The sequence below is a fragment of the Coccinella septempunctata genome, chromosome 6, assembly GCF_907165205.1.
Source record: "Coccinella septempunctata chromosome 6, icCocSept1.1, whole genome shotgun sequence".
NCBI lineage: Eukaryota > Metazoa > Arthropoda > Insecta > Coleoptera > Coccinellidae > Coccinella > Coccinella septempunctata.
Genome location: NC_058194.1, coordinates 9,689,757 through 9,703,983, shown reverse-complemented (window position 1 = coordinate 9,703,983; position 14,227 = coordinate 9,689,757). Strand labels below are relative to the sequence as shown.

General features: G+C 35.7%; 1 long non-coding RNA gene across 3 annotated transcripts; it reads left to right on the top strand.

Moving 5' to 3' along the window:
* The first annotated feature begins 10,039 nt into the window (after positions 1 to 10,039).
* On the top strand, positions 10,040 to 11,367 carry LOC123315087. 3 transcript variants are annotated; one of them, XR_006537910.1, is made up of 3 exons: positions 10,040 to 10,137; positions 10,606 to 10,768; positions 10,846 to 11,367. It is a non-coding gene; the product is annotated as an uncharacterized LOC123315087 (long non-coding RNA). The 3 variants fall into 3 exon arrangements; XR_006537909.1 differs by lacking the exon at positions 10,040 to 10,137 and adding an exon at positions 10,285 to 10,535 and having other exon boundaries at positions 10,596 to 10,768; XR_006537908.1 differs by lacking the exon at positions 10,040 to 10,137 and adding an exon at positions 10,288 to 10,535 and having other exon boundaries at positions 10,846 to 11,366.
* Positions 11,368 to 14,227: the final 2,860 nt, after the last annotated feature.

The following is a 14,227-nucleotide window of genomic DNA, read 5'->3' as shown; positions in this document are numbered from 1 at the left end:
AAATTGAGCACACGCATCACACTGTAGTCAAACAGATGAGAGAGTTTTTTCAATCAAAAAACTCACCTTTCTATCAAGCTATAGCCCAAGAAGACCACAACATCACAGCCCTGAATCTGGCATCGAGAATAGACCCAGTAGAAACCTCAAACATCGAGGAAATCACTCGGGAATGGCACGGTAAAGCCCTTCATGGAAGATATCCCACTGCCCTGAAATGGGATAAGATCAACAAAGAAAAGTCTATTTCTTACCTGAAAGCCGGTTATCTTTTTCCAGAGACGAAAGGCAGACTTGCATCCATCCAAGACCAGGTAATACCTACGAGAGCCTACCTGAAAAATATAGTGAAAAAGAACTTGCCAACAGACAGATGTCGCAAATGCTCACAATCCGTAGAAACGATCCAGCATGTCACTTCCTCCTGTGCAACTCTCGCTCCCAGAGAATACACGGATCGTCACAATGCCATGGCAAAAGTTTACCACCAGGCAATTGCCATAAAACATGGATTATTAAAATATCATAAAAAAATTCATGAATACTCACCACAAACTCTGCTAGAGAATGAAAGCCTGAAGCTCTACTGGGATCATCCACTAATTACTGATCGATCAGTCTTACACAACCGCCCAGACATTGTCATCTTTGACAAAAAAGAAAAGACGGCAACAATCATTGACATCACGGTTCCAGCGGATGACAACGCTGAGAAAGCTTACACTGAGAAAATAGTCAAATATCATGACCTGGCTTTTGAACTAAAAGAGATTCACCAACTTACCTGTACTTCGATCCTTCCGCTCGTCATCACAACCAATGGACTTGTTGAAATGCACCTGACCCAGCACACTACGCAGCTTGGACTTGATGAGAGCCTAATCGATGTGGCACAGAGGGAAGTCATTCTCTGGGCTACAAGAATAGTCAGAAGATTCCTCACCAGCAGCTGAGAAATGCTTTGATCCTCGTGATCCGGCATAATCATGTGCCTACCCAGAATGGTGATTTAAAAAAAAATATATATATATATATATATTCTTTTGATATAGAGCATTACAATCTTGAACAGCAAACAATAATTATAGCATGTGTATGAGATACAGTTTTAGCAGAGGTTAGCGTAACGGGGTACCATACAAATTGGTGTATGATACAAGAGCTTAGGGAAAAACCTCAGTAAAAAACCCTTTCTCCCCGTGAGTGTAGTGGATTGTAATTGTTCACGAAATAAGCTGAAATATTCCATATTGAAGGCCATCTCGCACTGATGATGAAAAATAGGTACGTCTGTCCACGGTAGTATTCGAATTGAGAACCATCGTAAGATAAGCATGCCAAACATCGCAAGAACAACCGATGGCAAATTAATCATCGAAATATTTATTCAGCAATCTGTGATTTCAATCATAGAGGCTCAGGTTCACAAAATATAATGCATATTCAACGGTTGCTATGGTTACGCCAGCCTACTAAAAATTCAACCATAGATGAACACTAAATTCAACAGTGAATCGAGAAGCAGGAAAAAGTATTGAATTTTTTTTCTTATGTTATATTAATGTGAATAGTAACATATGATACATTTTTGAAATCAGCAAAAAAAATGCAGCAGAATGAGAGAACTTTCAACTATAGTTTACATTTGAAAAATCGGAAATCCCTGTCGTATCTCGAAAATGACTGGACGAAAAAATTTAATGATATCATATTCAAATTCCTCATAAAAAAGTGCCTGTAGAATGTAACAACGGATTTTTAATACGAGTCCAAATAAACGAGTTATTCAGCTTCATTGAAAATGACAATTTCTCAATTTTCGTTCATAACTCAAAATCGATGAACGTTAGGCTGGATCTGTTTTCAGTTTTGGATTAGTCAAGAAAAAAGAGCTCGAGAATGTGTCGTCCGTTTTCTTCTAGCTGCTATAGTTCTCGAGATCCCCTCAGTAGACAACGAATTTTGCCCACCCTGTACATCTGGATGGTTGGGCACCACATTACCTTGTCTTCAGGTGAACTGCCAGGTGTACAACAGTCGGATAATGTTCATGTATCGGAAATGAAAATATCCACCAAATTGCCTCGTTGCAGCTGTCATATCGACCAATTTGATACTGCGTGATCTCATCATTGGTATTGGGATTTTCAATACCAAAAACCGCCATATCATTGCCTTTTGTGACATATTTACAGATATAAATATTTGACTGACCACACTGAATTGCAGTACTCCACATTGCAATGGGCCTTGAATGTTTTCGAAAGAAGTGGTGAATAAGGAACAATCCAAGTATTATCGAGTATAACATCATTTCCATTAACTCTCCTCATGGTGGTTCTGCCGTTATCTTCAGGTGATCGACGGCGATACAGTGGATAACCATCATTACCAGAGATCCGGAGTGAAATCTCTTGGATAACGCTTTGAACATTTTTCATTAACCATTCATGGTGATTGGGGATTGATGCCACATGGTCCATGAATCATGTTAGTAACTACAATATGATGCAGTTCAAGATCATTCACATGATCAGGAATCTCGGCACATACAACGTCATCTATCTGTTCTGGGCGAATTCTTTCTTCTAACCAGATGAGAATGTGTGCATGTGGCAGGCTTCGTTTTTGCAATTCAATTGAATACATCCAGCATCGAGTATCCCCAAAGACATTATGTTTTGTAATATAATCCATTAGCGACTTCACTTTTTGTTTGAACACTCTTTCAGTGATGTCATTTCGATTAATTGATGTTTGTGCGGGAAGAAGCAGTTGAGTGATTTCTTCCCATTTTGGATTGCAGGTAAATGTAATGAAAAAATCAGGACGACCATAATTTCGAATGTATGTCATTGCATCTTGTGCATATTCATGCATATGACGCGGGCTGCCAATATAATTGGCTGCATCTCCTTCAATGGATATTGCATCTCGTAAATGAATATATTCCTGTGAACGTAGTTTAGATTGATTCATTCTGATATAAGTGAGGCGCTCCGTTTCAATTTTACAATACATGTCCACACAAAACTGCTGCAACAATCGACGAAATCTTAGCAAATAGTTATCAGCATTTTGACGAACAATTTAATGAAATGCGTAATAATTCATCGAGCTAACTCTCTTGGTTAAAAGAGTTATTATATATATTATAATTATTAAAATCAAATAATTCAAATTTGTATTAAGTAGACATTTAAAATTTCAATATAGATAATCTCCATTCAATGGATTTATCATCTTGATATCCATCATCACCTCTCCAAAACATTAGCGGGTATTGCAGAGAATCGTATGAACGGTGTGTTTCATATATTCGTTGCAATTCTCCAGTAATGCGACGCGTATGAACAATATATCACTAATTTCTTTAACATGAACCATCGCATTAGTTTTGAAAATGAAAAAATTCCAGATAGGGAAAAAATTCCAAAAAAAGGAAAATGTAAGAGATGATTTACATCAATTTGAATAACAGTAATCACAATTTCAGAACAGACACTGAACATCTCAGCAATTAATATTTTAATGAAATACAAACACTTGAAGAGAATGGAAGAATAAAATAATTAAAATATTCAACAATAACATTGTAAGTATTCGGTTCATTAAAATAGACCAATTGCAAGAAGAAGAATAACCCAAATCTGTCAATCAAAGATTATAGACACAGAACACAAATAATGTGATGCCACGATATGGATAACATGGATAACAGAGCGAAATTCAAAATTCAAAACACGGCACCGGCCACCGGACGGCAATTCGATGTTTTGCGCATGCTTGGCGGCCATTGAAGGTGCCACCAATCAGAAGCTGCTTCTCAATTTCTTACTTTAGTTTCATACCCATGATTATAGAGTAGAAAGATGGGAAACGAGGCGACTAAAGCGAGTTGAGCGCCATCTGTGTGTCACGCGTGTTTTTAAGACGCTAGGACTGGTTAAAATATTAATTTGAGTGACATTTGCAGAAATATATGAAATTTTTTAAGATTTCAGACGTCAATTTTGATCAAAGAGGTTTTGAAATTTTTGATTGTCATTCCGATTTTTGTTTATCTGGCTCGTTCTAGTTGCTGATTTTTGAATTTTTTTATCTTATTTCTTAGTGAAAACATCAAAATATTGTTCGAAAATAATTGAATGGTGAAGAAGGTTGGATCAAATAATATAATGTATTTTACGTGATTAAGTTTTTCACTCAACTTAGGAAAATGGAAGCGTAAGTATTAAAAGTCGTAACATGTGAATCGGTCATTCATTGATTCTAATTTTCAGTGCTCCAAAGTGGATAAAATTCTCAGGACTTGAAGACATTTACTTCAGCAAACACTACTAACTACACCATGTGCAATGAACATTTTACTGCAGGTCAATTGAGAACTGTTCATCGACGTAAATTGTTGTATGCAGAAAGCATCTCTTGCATGAACGGCCTATTAAGGGGAAATTATGATCTTTATAGGTCCATTCAATGATTCTCAATTGCTACTCTTTCAATATATACAGAAATGCAGAGGTTTTATTGGTTTCCATTTGGGAACCGAGTGCTGGTCAAATTCTTGTTTGGAAAGTCAAAGTTTAATGAAACCTGCTGTGAGTGTTTTGTTCGTTCATTAATCAATTGTATATTGTGTCATGAAGAGACCATATTATGAGGAAATCATAAAAAAAGCACCAAGAAACTATACTGACATACAGGTCTTGCGTATGCCTGTAAGGTTTTTTTTTTTAAGTGTGGTTCTGAAAATTCTTTAAATAATACCTACATATGTAAGTAACTGGAATATATATGCTATGATGGTATATTGAATATTGGTTCATATTAATTTCTGATATATGTATATTTTACATATTCAACTAAGTTTGTGATAGAAACAAAGTCAATATTGGAATGCAATACGAGAAATAGAATTCGAATTTCGCGCCCCTCAATTAAAAAACAGAAAACTTTTATCAAAAAGTTTTCCTGTATTGACAGTGCGTTTTTAGCGCCATCTCATTGTCACGCGTGTTTTCACTGGCCAAAATGTAGTCGGTTTTTAGTACTAGCGATATGAGGGCGTTTCCTATCTTTCTACTCTATAATCTTTGCTGTCAATGATATGAAATTGTTTGTGGTTATGTTTTACTGTTCGTCTGGTTTGTTCTCTGTGATTGGAAATTTCTAGGGGTGTGTTCATAAACTTACTGGTCATGCTCAGAGAGCATACTCTGAGGAACTAAAAGTACGTTCGTGAACGCTTCGAGTAATCAGAGCTTACTCAGATCAAGTTTGTGAACGCAAGCTAGAAGGATAACACGTTGATGATCAAATGCCGATTTGCTCCAATGAGATTTATTTAGATCATTGTGGTGAAAAACGTTATTTTAAATGACGAATGATGAAGGATTTTATATTTTATAGAGGTATACTGCATTAACATTTATTTCAGCAGTCGGTTGGCCATGAAATGATTTTCTCAAGTTTTTGTAACTAGAATGGAGTAAGGTTGGCACTCATGAAATGTCGTTAATGTCATAACGCCGTTGCCACAACTTATATCAATCAAAAAGTGATTGAAAAAAGAGACAGGGTTTCAGGAAGTGCTATTTAGAATTCAGGTCCGCTCATTCAAATAGTTATACCCTGATATTCTAAAATCCACAATACGTCAGACGGTAGCGAACATATTCAATGTAAGAGAATTCATATAATGTTTCATCTGAATCTGAACGACTTATATTTCAGCTGAATATTTCCACAATCAGAAAGATTGTGAATGAAGAGGATGACAAAGAATTTCTTTCTATTGGGAGTGAATTAATGCGAAAAGTTTCTACAGGATTTTCGATGAATGTCATCGTAGAGAACAAGTTCCCGAAAATTGATTTTTCTATTTTTTATTTGACTTGTCCTATATATTTTAAATGTCTTAAGCTACCAATAAATACCTAATTATTATTATTATATCAATGTATTACATTGAACTCTATGGGAACTGGAATGGCATCGCGATACAGGCAAAGTGAGGAAGAGTGAAAGGGAAGATGTAGAGCAACCTTTCTCTCTCGCACGCCGTTGCTATTAGCAACGTAAACATTTCAATCAAAGATTATAGAGTAGAAAGATGGGAAACGAGGCGACCAAATACAGTGACTTTATACACCACAGTGGCGACAATAGTCGGTTTCGACCGTTTAGGGATGGGCAAACGTGAAAAAAATATCGATATATATATTGTATCGATATTTCTCGACAGTATCGATATATATCGATAGTGATCATATAAACAGTGTGTTCAGAGTTCAGACTGATTTTAGCATTGAGTTATTCATCTAAGAAGAGATTAAAAGGAGTATTGTGAGTATAAAAACGAGCATAATATGTTAATTTGAAAATAAAATGAACTTGTAGGTTATATGACCTGAAATATGAAACAAATATACTTACAAATTCATTATATTTTTATATTAATAGCCTTTCTTAGATGAATAAATGAATATGAACAACGGTCGAAATACACAGTCCAAATTTATGAATGAACAACTAAGAGATTCTTGGCAAATTACCAACATAGTTTATTGTTCAGAAATGCGAAAAAGCACAATCCAGTCATTTACAGAATATTTCAAATTTGATCAAGACGATTTTTCGTCCAAGCAAAACACTTTCGAACGACTCGAATAGCACGGGACAGGCACAGAATCACGCAAACTGTCACAAATGTAAACATTATCCGCCATTTAAGGTCGAAAACGGTCCAACCAATCAAAAAGCGGACGCCTATTGTCGCCACTGTGGTATATGTCACTGTACGACTAAAGCGATTTGAGCGCCATCTGTGTGTCACGCGTGTTTCTAAGACGCTAGGACTGGTTAAAATATTAATTTGAGTGCCATTTGCAGAAATATATGAAATTTTTTAAGATTTCAGACGTCAATTTTGATCGAAGAGGTTTTGAACAAAGATTATAGAGTAGAAAGATAGGAAACGCCCTGATATCGCTAGTACTAAAAACAGACTACATTTTGGCCAGTGAAAACACATTTGACAATGAGATGGCGCTGAAAACATATTATCGATACAGAAAAACTGTTTAATAACAGTTTTCTGTTTTATAATTGAGGGGCGCGATATTCGAATTCTATTCCTTGTATTGAATTTCAATATTGACCTTGTTGAGATCGGAAAACATCTGAACGACAAAACAAGAGGATGGTTTTTTTTTTGTGACCAGGATGTTAGTTTTCATCTGAACATTGTTTGGAATCGATTGGTATCAATGAAATATGCTGTTGGATGTGATAAATTTTTATTTGCAATCTACAAAAAATTTACAAAAATTTGAAATTATGGACAACGAATAGAGCTCTGACTAGGATACAAGAGTATATGGTAAGGTACGTCAAAGGTGTTTTTTCTGTGAAAACGTTTTGAATTAATAAACTGAGTTGAATTTGTACAATTTATATCAGAAATTGATATGAACCCATATTCAATTTACCGTCATAGGATACACATTTCCGTTACTTACATATTATTCACAAAATTTTCAGAACCACCATTGAAAAAAAACCTTACAGAGTTATACAAGACCTGTATTCAAGCCCGTCAATATAATTTCTTCATGCTTTTTTATGATTTCTTCATGGTATTGGCGAATCCAAAAATCTAGACGCCCTCTGCCGGCTGAATTCCGAAACTACTTTGTCAGTACTGCAAAGTCAAAACAAGTTTAGTTCCTTATGTTTTTTCTTATCTCACGTTGTCCAACAAAGTATTATAATTATTATTTGGAGAAGTTATATTGGGATTATTGTTTGGGTTTCTGAATAGAAATATTGATTCCGAAAAAATATTGGAAACGGTATTTATACCAGTCCTTTCAACTGGCAGGAGTTAGGTTAAACGATTTTAATTTCCGAGAGTTTTCTGCTAAAAGTGCTAAATTCAATTGATGATTTAGAAATACAATTTCATAATTCTCATACTTCCAAATGAATGCTTTTTCTCATCTGTAGAACTTGTTCCATGAGCTGAATCATATTTATGTCTCTTGAGATTTCAGTATGAGAAATACCTATAGCATAACATGGAATTAAAATACTTTAAATAGAAACTTCACAAACTCAGAATATGCTGCCTCAACATTATTAGCTAGGTTTAATTCAAGAGAGAATCTGTGTAATAATAGGATTTCCTAGGTACAGTGGATCACCAATATCATCGCTCGATTTTATTCCACAATTCATCCTTTTCAAATGAAATATTTCCAAAGAATGTTGATCTTTCTTTAAGAAACTAAATCAATCAATTCGCTTCCGATAATTCCGATAAATATCTTGATTTTCTAGAAAAACTCTGTTAGTCCGTAACTCCGTAACTCTCGAAAAGAGTACTGACAAACGTCAAAGTTTGTTTTCATTTCGCAGCGCCCTCAACGGTAATTGGATTCGCGAATGGTCTCTTTATGGCAGAATATACAAATTGATTGACGAATGAACAAAACACTCACAGAAGGTTTCATAAAACTTTGACTTTCCAAACGACAATTTGACAGTCACCCGATTCCCAAATCGAAATCCATAAAACTTCTGCATTTCTGAATATATTGAAGGCAATTGAGAATCTTTGAATGGACTTATAAGTGTCATAATTTCCCCTAAATGGGCCCTTTATGCAAGGGATGCTTCCTGCATACAACAATTCACGTGGGTGAACAGTTCTCAATCGACTTGCAGTAAAATGTTCATTGCACATGGTGTAGTCAGTAGTGTCTGCAGGCCTCTACGCCCTGAAAATTTTATCCACTTCGTAGCACTGAAAATAAAAATCAATGAATGACCGAGTCACATGTTACCAGTTTTAATACTTACATTCCCATTTTCCTTAGTAAAATTCGTTTTATTTGAACCACAGTTCTTCGCCATACAATAATTTTCGAACGATATTCTGAGGTTTTCGCCAAGAAATTAGACACAAATTTCAATGATCAGCAACTATACTCCATTCAATTTTATTTTAGCAGTCGGTTGGCCATGGAAATTTGACAAATTTTGTAACGGGTTTGGTCGGGAAAAGGGTTTTTCTCGAGCGCCAGCTATTCTTTCAATAGGGAGAAATAGCAAACCCACCCAGGTACCTACTAGTCGGAGACAGAGTTGGGTTTATCTAAGGTGGTAGCGATAACAAGTACTTTAAAACCGAATTTATTACAACAATCTAAATTACAGTGAACTATACAGTTATTTCCAAGTCAAGAAACATATTCAGCTGATGACCAAGTTCAAAAATAAGGAAAACAGAAATGTAATAACTTGTCACGGTGATCAGAGAGTGAAATCAATGAATCAAAGAATATTCTAATCAATTATATTCAGTCAAACTATCAGGCATTAAAGAAAGCAAACAATTAATAGCAATGACTTTGATTCCTTCTGAGACAATAACGGATGTACGGGGTTTACACAAAATTTACAGCAACCGGGTGTCTCAGAAAGATCCAAGTCTCTGTAATCGGTTAATTTAGCAATGGGTTTGATCCCGAGCACTTCCAGTGATTTTCAGTGTACAGGCCAATCAGAATTGAAACTATTCAATTAACGGGACGGGGTTGATGCAGATGAAACACAATGCAACAATTTAAAGGATAACGGGGTAGTTTATCGTGGTCTCTCCGTGGCAACCTTGGGTGTACACGCCAAGCATTACCAGCAGAAAAACTTCGAGACTTCTGCCGATTGGTTTCTGCCACCAGATAGCCAGGCGAGAGAAGTCTGCGGTAAACGGGAAATCTACACGGAACACAACAGGGGTAGTACGGTATAAGTTACTGCGGTCTTTCTGTGGCAACCTTGGGTGTCACACGCCAAGCATTACCAGTAGAAAAACTTCGAGACTTCTGCCGATTGGTTTCCGTCACCAGATAGCCATTCGACAGAAGTCTGCGTTAAACGGGAAGTCTAAACGGAACACAAATGGGGTAGGACGGGATAGGTTACTGTGGTCTTTCTGTGGCAACCTTGGGTGTCACACGCCAAGCATTACCAGTAGAAAACATTGAACTAAAGAAAGAAATGGAAGGGACCCGCAGTTCAGCAAATCGGCAGAAAGTGTGTCCAAAAGTGTGGGAGTGAGAAAGACTATTGGTGGGTATCCCTTCTCTCTCTTTTAGATGTTTTGTTTACATCAATCAGCTGACGGTTTTGTTGATTAATCAGTTTAAATTAGTTTTTGGGATGATTTCTGTTGTGTTCAATTGGAAACGAGATCTAAAGTGTTCAGAATGCTAAAACTCACGATTAATATTCGCTTGAAACTTGAAAAAAGTAAAACAAATCGGGGAATCCCACTCGAAAACCTTTAAGTAGGTATCTGGATTTTCGGTTTCTAAGAAATATGGATCTAGTGCACAGATTACAGAGTAGAATCTCTAGAATGATCTAGTGAAGGGACAGATTACTTTTACCTGGCCACCCGAAGAAATTAAAAGGGTTGAAATTGCAACTGTCTGAAAAGACCTCTTTCGATTTTAACTGTCCTCTGAGTAAGTAATCTTCAGAATTGAAGTTGTTTGTGAATTTGTGGTATAAAGTTGTAGAGAAAGTATTTTATAGGTTTTTGTGTTTCTCAAATCATTGTTGTCCCCATCAACATCAGTACTGTTTGCAGTCACGCAAAATTGGTAAATTTCAGAATCTTGTTACAACGATGGTTGTAACAAGTTGCTAAAGGATGCTCCAATGAGCAGAACAAAAATGAGACAAAGAGTTTCCACAGGTAGGTCTGTTTTAAATATTTTCATTATGAGATCCCTTTTTGGGACTTCAAAAGCATTATATATTACTTTATTTTAGGTTTCCTTTTAAACGCCCAGATATTTTGGAACTTTGGTTTACTGCTGTAGGAAGGGAAAATTGGTATCCCTCAAAGTATAGTAGAATATGTGAAGATTACCTTCATAATCCAAGTTATACAAGAAAAATATTGAAACTTGATGCTGTACCAAGTGTATTCAATAATATCCCAAGACATTCAAGGATCATGGAATACTTACAGTTCCATCACTCTTCATATACAACTCACTGTGTTATGTTCAGAAGTGGAAGAACTTTCCGACCAATTCTATAAATCATGCATATGAAACAAGAAATAAAGACTCCTTGCAGATACCAGTGCACCATCTGAAGCGCATAGACCAGGGCATGGACTTCTGGGGCCCCAAACTATATAATAAACTTTCTTCTGAGTTTCATGACAAGTCCTTGATGAACTTTAAGAGAGAAGTGAAAAGGTTGCTTTTAAATGAAACTATATATTCTATACAAGAGTTCTTACCGAGGAAGAATATGTGATGAGGATTGTTTTTTATTTTAATTGTGTTTGTATGCATGTTGTTACCACTGTGATATTTTATATTTGTTTATTACTGTCTACACCATTTGTAATATTAATTGATCCATCTAATCTAATCTAATCCGATGAGAAGCAGAGCGCATGTAAGTTTTCGAGTGAATTTGAATTATTTAAAATCAATAATTTTCTTTTTCATTGTAGACTATTACTGAAGATATATGTAAACTATTATATATATTGTATATAATAAAAATATAGAAAGAATTGACACTTGTTTTTTTTTGGACAACGCTCCTTAATTAACTTAAAATTCAGTATAGTAGAAGGAAAATATGTATGTTCAACATGTAGATTAGAACCTTGATGAATTTCACATGATTATATTCTTTCACGATATACTAATCTAGTTAAAATGAACAAATTTCTGTTATTTTCACACAAAAAAGACTTATTAAATTCCGTCTGCACTGCTCTGAAAAATATGATGAACATCGCAAAATTAACTCAGAAAACGTCTTGAATTGATGAAAAATATGATTCCAATCATCACAGTTCGAGAAACGAGTACAAAATTTCAGATATCCCCATCTCATTGTTGCAGGTATTTGGCAAAAAAATTATTAAATTCCTTCTACACAACTATGAAAAATATAATTTACATCGCATATAGGTTATCTATGATCGCATAATCAACTCAGAAAACGTCCAGATTTGATAAAAAATACGATTCAAATCAAAAAAACGAAACGTCAAAAATTTTAATTCAAACTCTAATAGGTTATCTCTCCTTGCGCAAGTATAGAGAGAGAAAGATATACATCCAATTGTCTATTTCAGTCAGCCTCACTTTTGCTGACCCGAGAGTCCCTTCCATTTCTTTCTTTAGTTCAATGGTAGAAAAACTTCGAGATTTCCGTCGACTGGTCTTGGTTCACCAGAGAACCAGGCGACAGAAGTCTGCGTTAAACAGGAGGATTAACAACAAGGATTAACACAATTAAACAAATAAAAGAATGCAACTTTGAATCACGAAGTATGCGGTATCAAGAAAAGACTTACAGTTTGTTCCGGTACGGTCACACCACCACTTAGCAAAAAAATAAAGAAAAGCAAAGGAAAACTTTAATACGAAGACAGACTTAATTAAAGCGGAAATGAATTAAAGAATCACGAAGAAATCAAGAAAAGAATCACTACCGAATCAAGACTGAAAACAGAATCGCAGAATGACTACCGAATGAATAATCATGAATTATCTTCGTCTGGTGGTGCGGCCCTATTTATTAACTCTCCAACATGTGGACGGTCACGTGATCAAAATTGCACTCAAATTTCGGAATTCTCGAATATTCTCCCCAGAAGAAATATTCCCGGTGGCGGTTATCTCTTTATCGGTAAAAGAAACTGTCGTTATCTGCAATCCACGTTGTTTTATACTGAATTCGGTGTGTTTTTGTGGACGGAAAAAACAACGCCGAATGCAGAAAGACACTTTTTCTTTATTTTGGATTCTTACGGCGGATTAATGATGGAAATTTCAATTATACGGAATTTGAATTTAATAATCAGGATTCTGAAAAATATTTCCAAAAGGAAACGGAATAACTATATTGAAACTGAAATCTCCATCAGACGGTGTTGCATTGTTTCAACTGGAAAATTCAGGGAAACGGATATTTAAAACGAGGCTTGATTTTTATTAAAAACAATCAAGTATCGTTACAATTTCACTCTGTATAGTACGAAAATGTGGGGTTATGAAGCTTGTCAAAATATTTTTTGGGTTTTAAATCAACGCTATGTTGCCCGTTGTGATGAAGTCCAGTTTTCTGAGGAAAATTGGAGTTCATCTTAGTGCATTTCTTTCGTTTTAAATTTCCGTCTTTGAAAATATTTTAATTCTCGAATATTCCGTACGTTCATTCCGATAGGCAGAGTAAATTTAAAAAAACCGCTCATCTGTATTTCACGTTGTTTTTCTTACATGCCGCTGAAGATTTCGACGTTTTTCATCTGTTGATGTGCGATAAACCGGAGCTGACGACGTTTTTCATTCTTGTCGCATTCTGGAATTTTCATATTTTTACCGTGAGAGGGGATATGCCTATAAAAGCGAATTTTCCCCCGCGACGGTCACTTTTGACTTTTACTTCAGTTCTTTCACTTCGCTTCAGTATTTTCGATTTTTCGCTTTCTAACGTGGTGACTTCTGTTATAAATTCAGTTAATTTTCGGTATTTCTTTCGCCGAATGCAGAAAGACACTTTTTCTTTATTTTGGATTCTTACGGCGGATTAATGATGGAAATTTCAATTATACGGAATTTGAATTTAATAATCAGGATTCTGAAAAATATTTCCAAAATGAAACGGAATAACTATATTGAAACTGAAATCTCCATCAGACGGTGTTGCATTGTTTCAACTGGAAAATTCAGGGAAACGGATATTTAAAACGAGGCTTGATTTTTATTAAAAACAATCAAGTATCGTTACATCCCCCTCCCCTGGGAAAAATTGAAGTTGCGTTGAAGACCCAATTTCAATTTAATAAGGGGTAACTGGCCCATCAAAAAACAAAAAAAACAAAAATTAATCGGAAATTCAAGTCGGTCAAGTGCTCGTTATCTCACCCTTACAGAGTTCTCATCCTTATCTAAACAGTACAATAGAAGTGATATCCGGATCTGCTCACAGGTGTAGTTCAGTAATCGTCCGGTAGGCGCTCCTTCCATGTATAGTGGTTCTCTCCGATCCATGATCCATACTCTGCGCTCTGCGTTACGCTCCGTGATCGGTGTCGTCCCCAGCTATGGACCGAAGTGCGTGTGATCTTTGATCCGATTGTCGGTAGACGTTTGACATAACCTTTTCCGTGGCACTC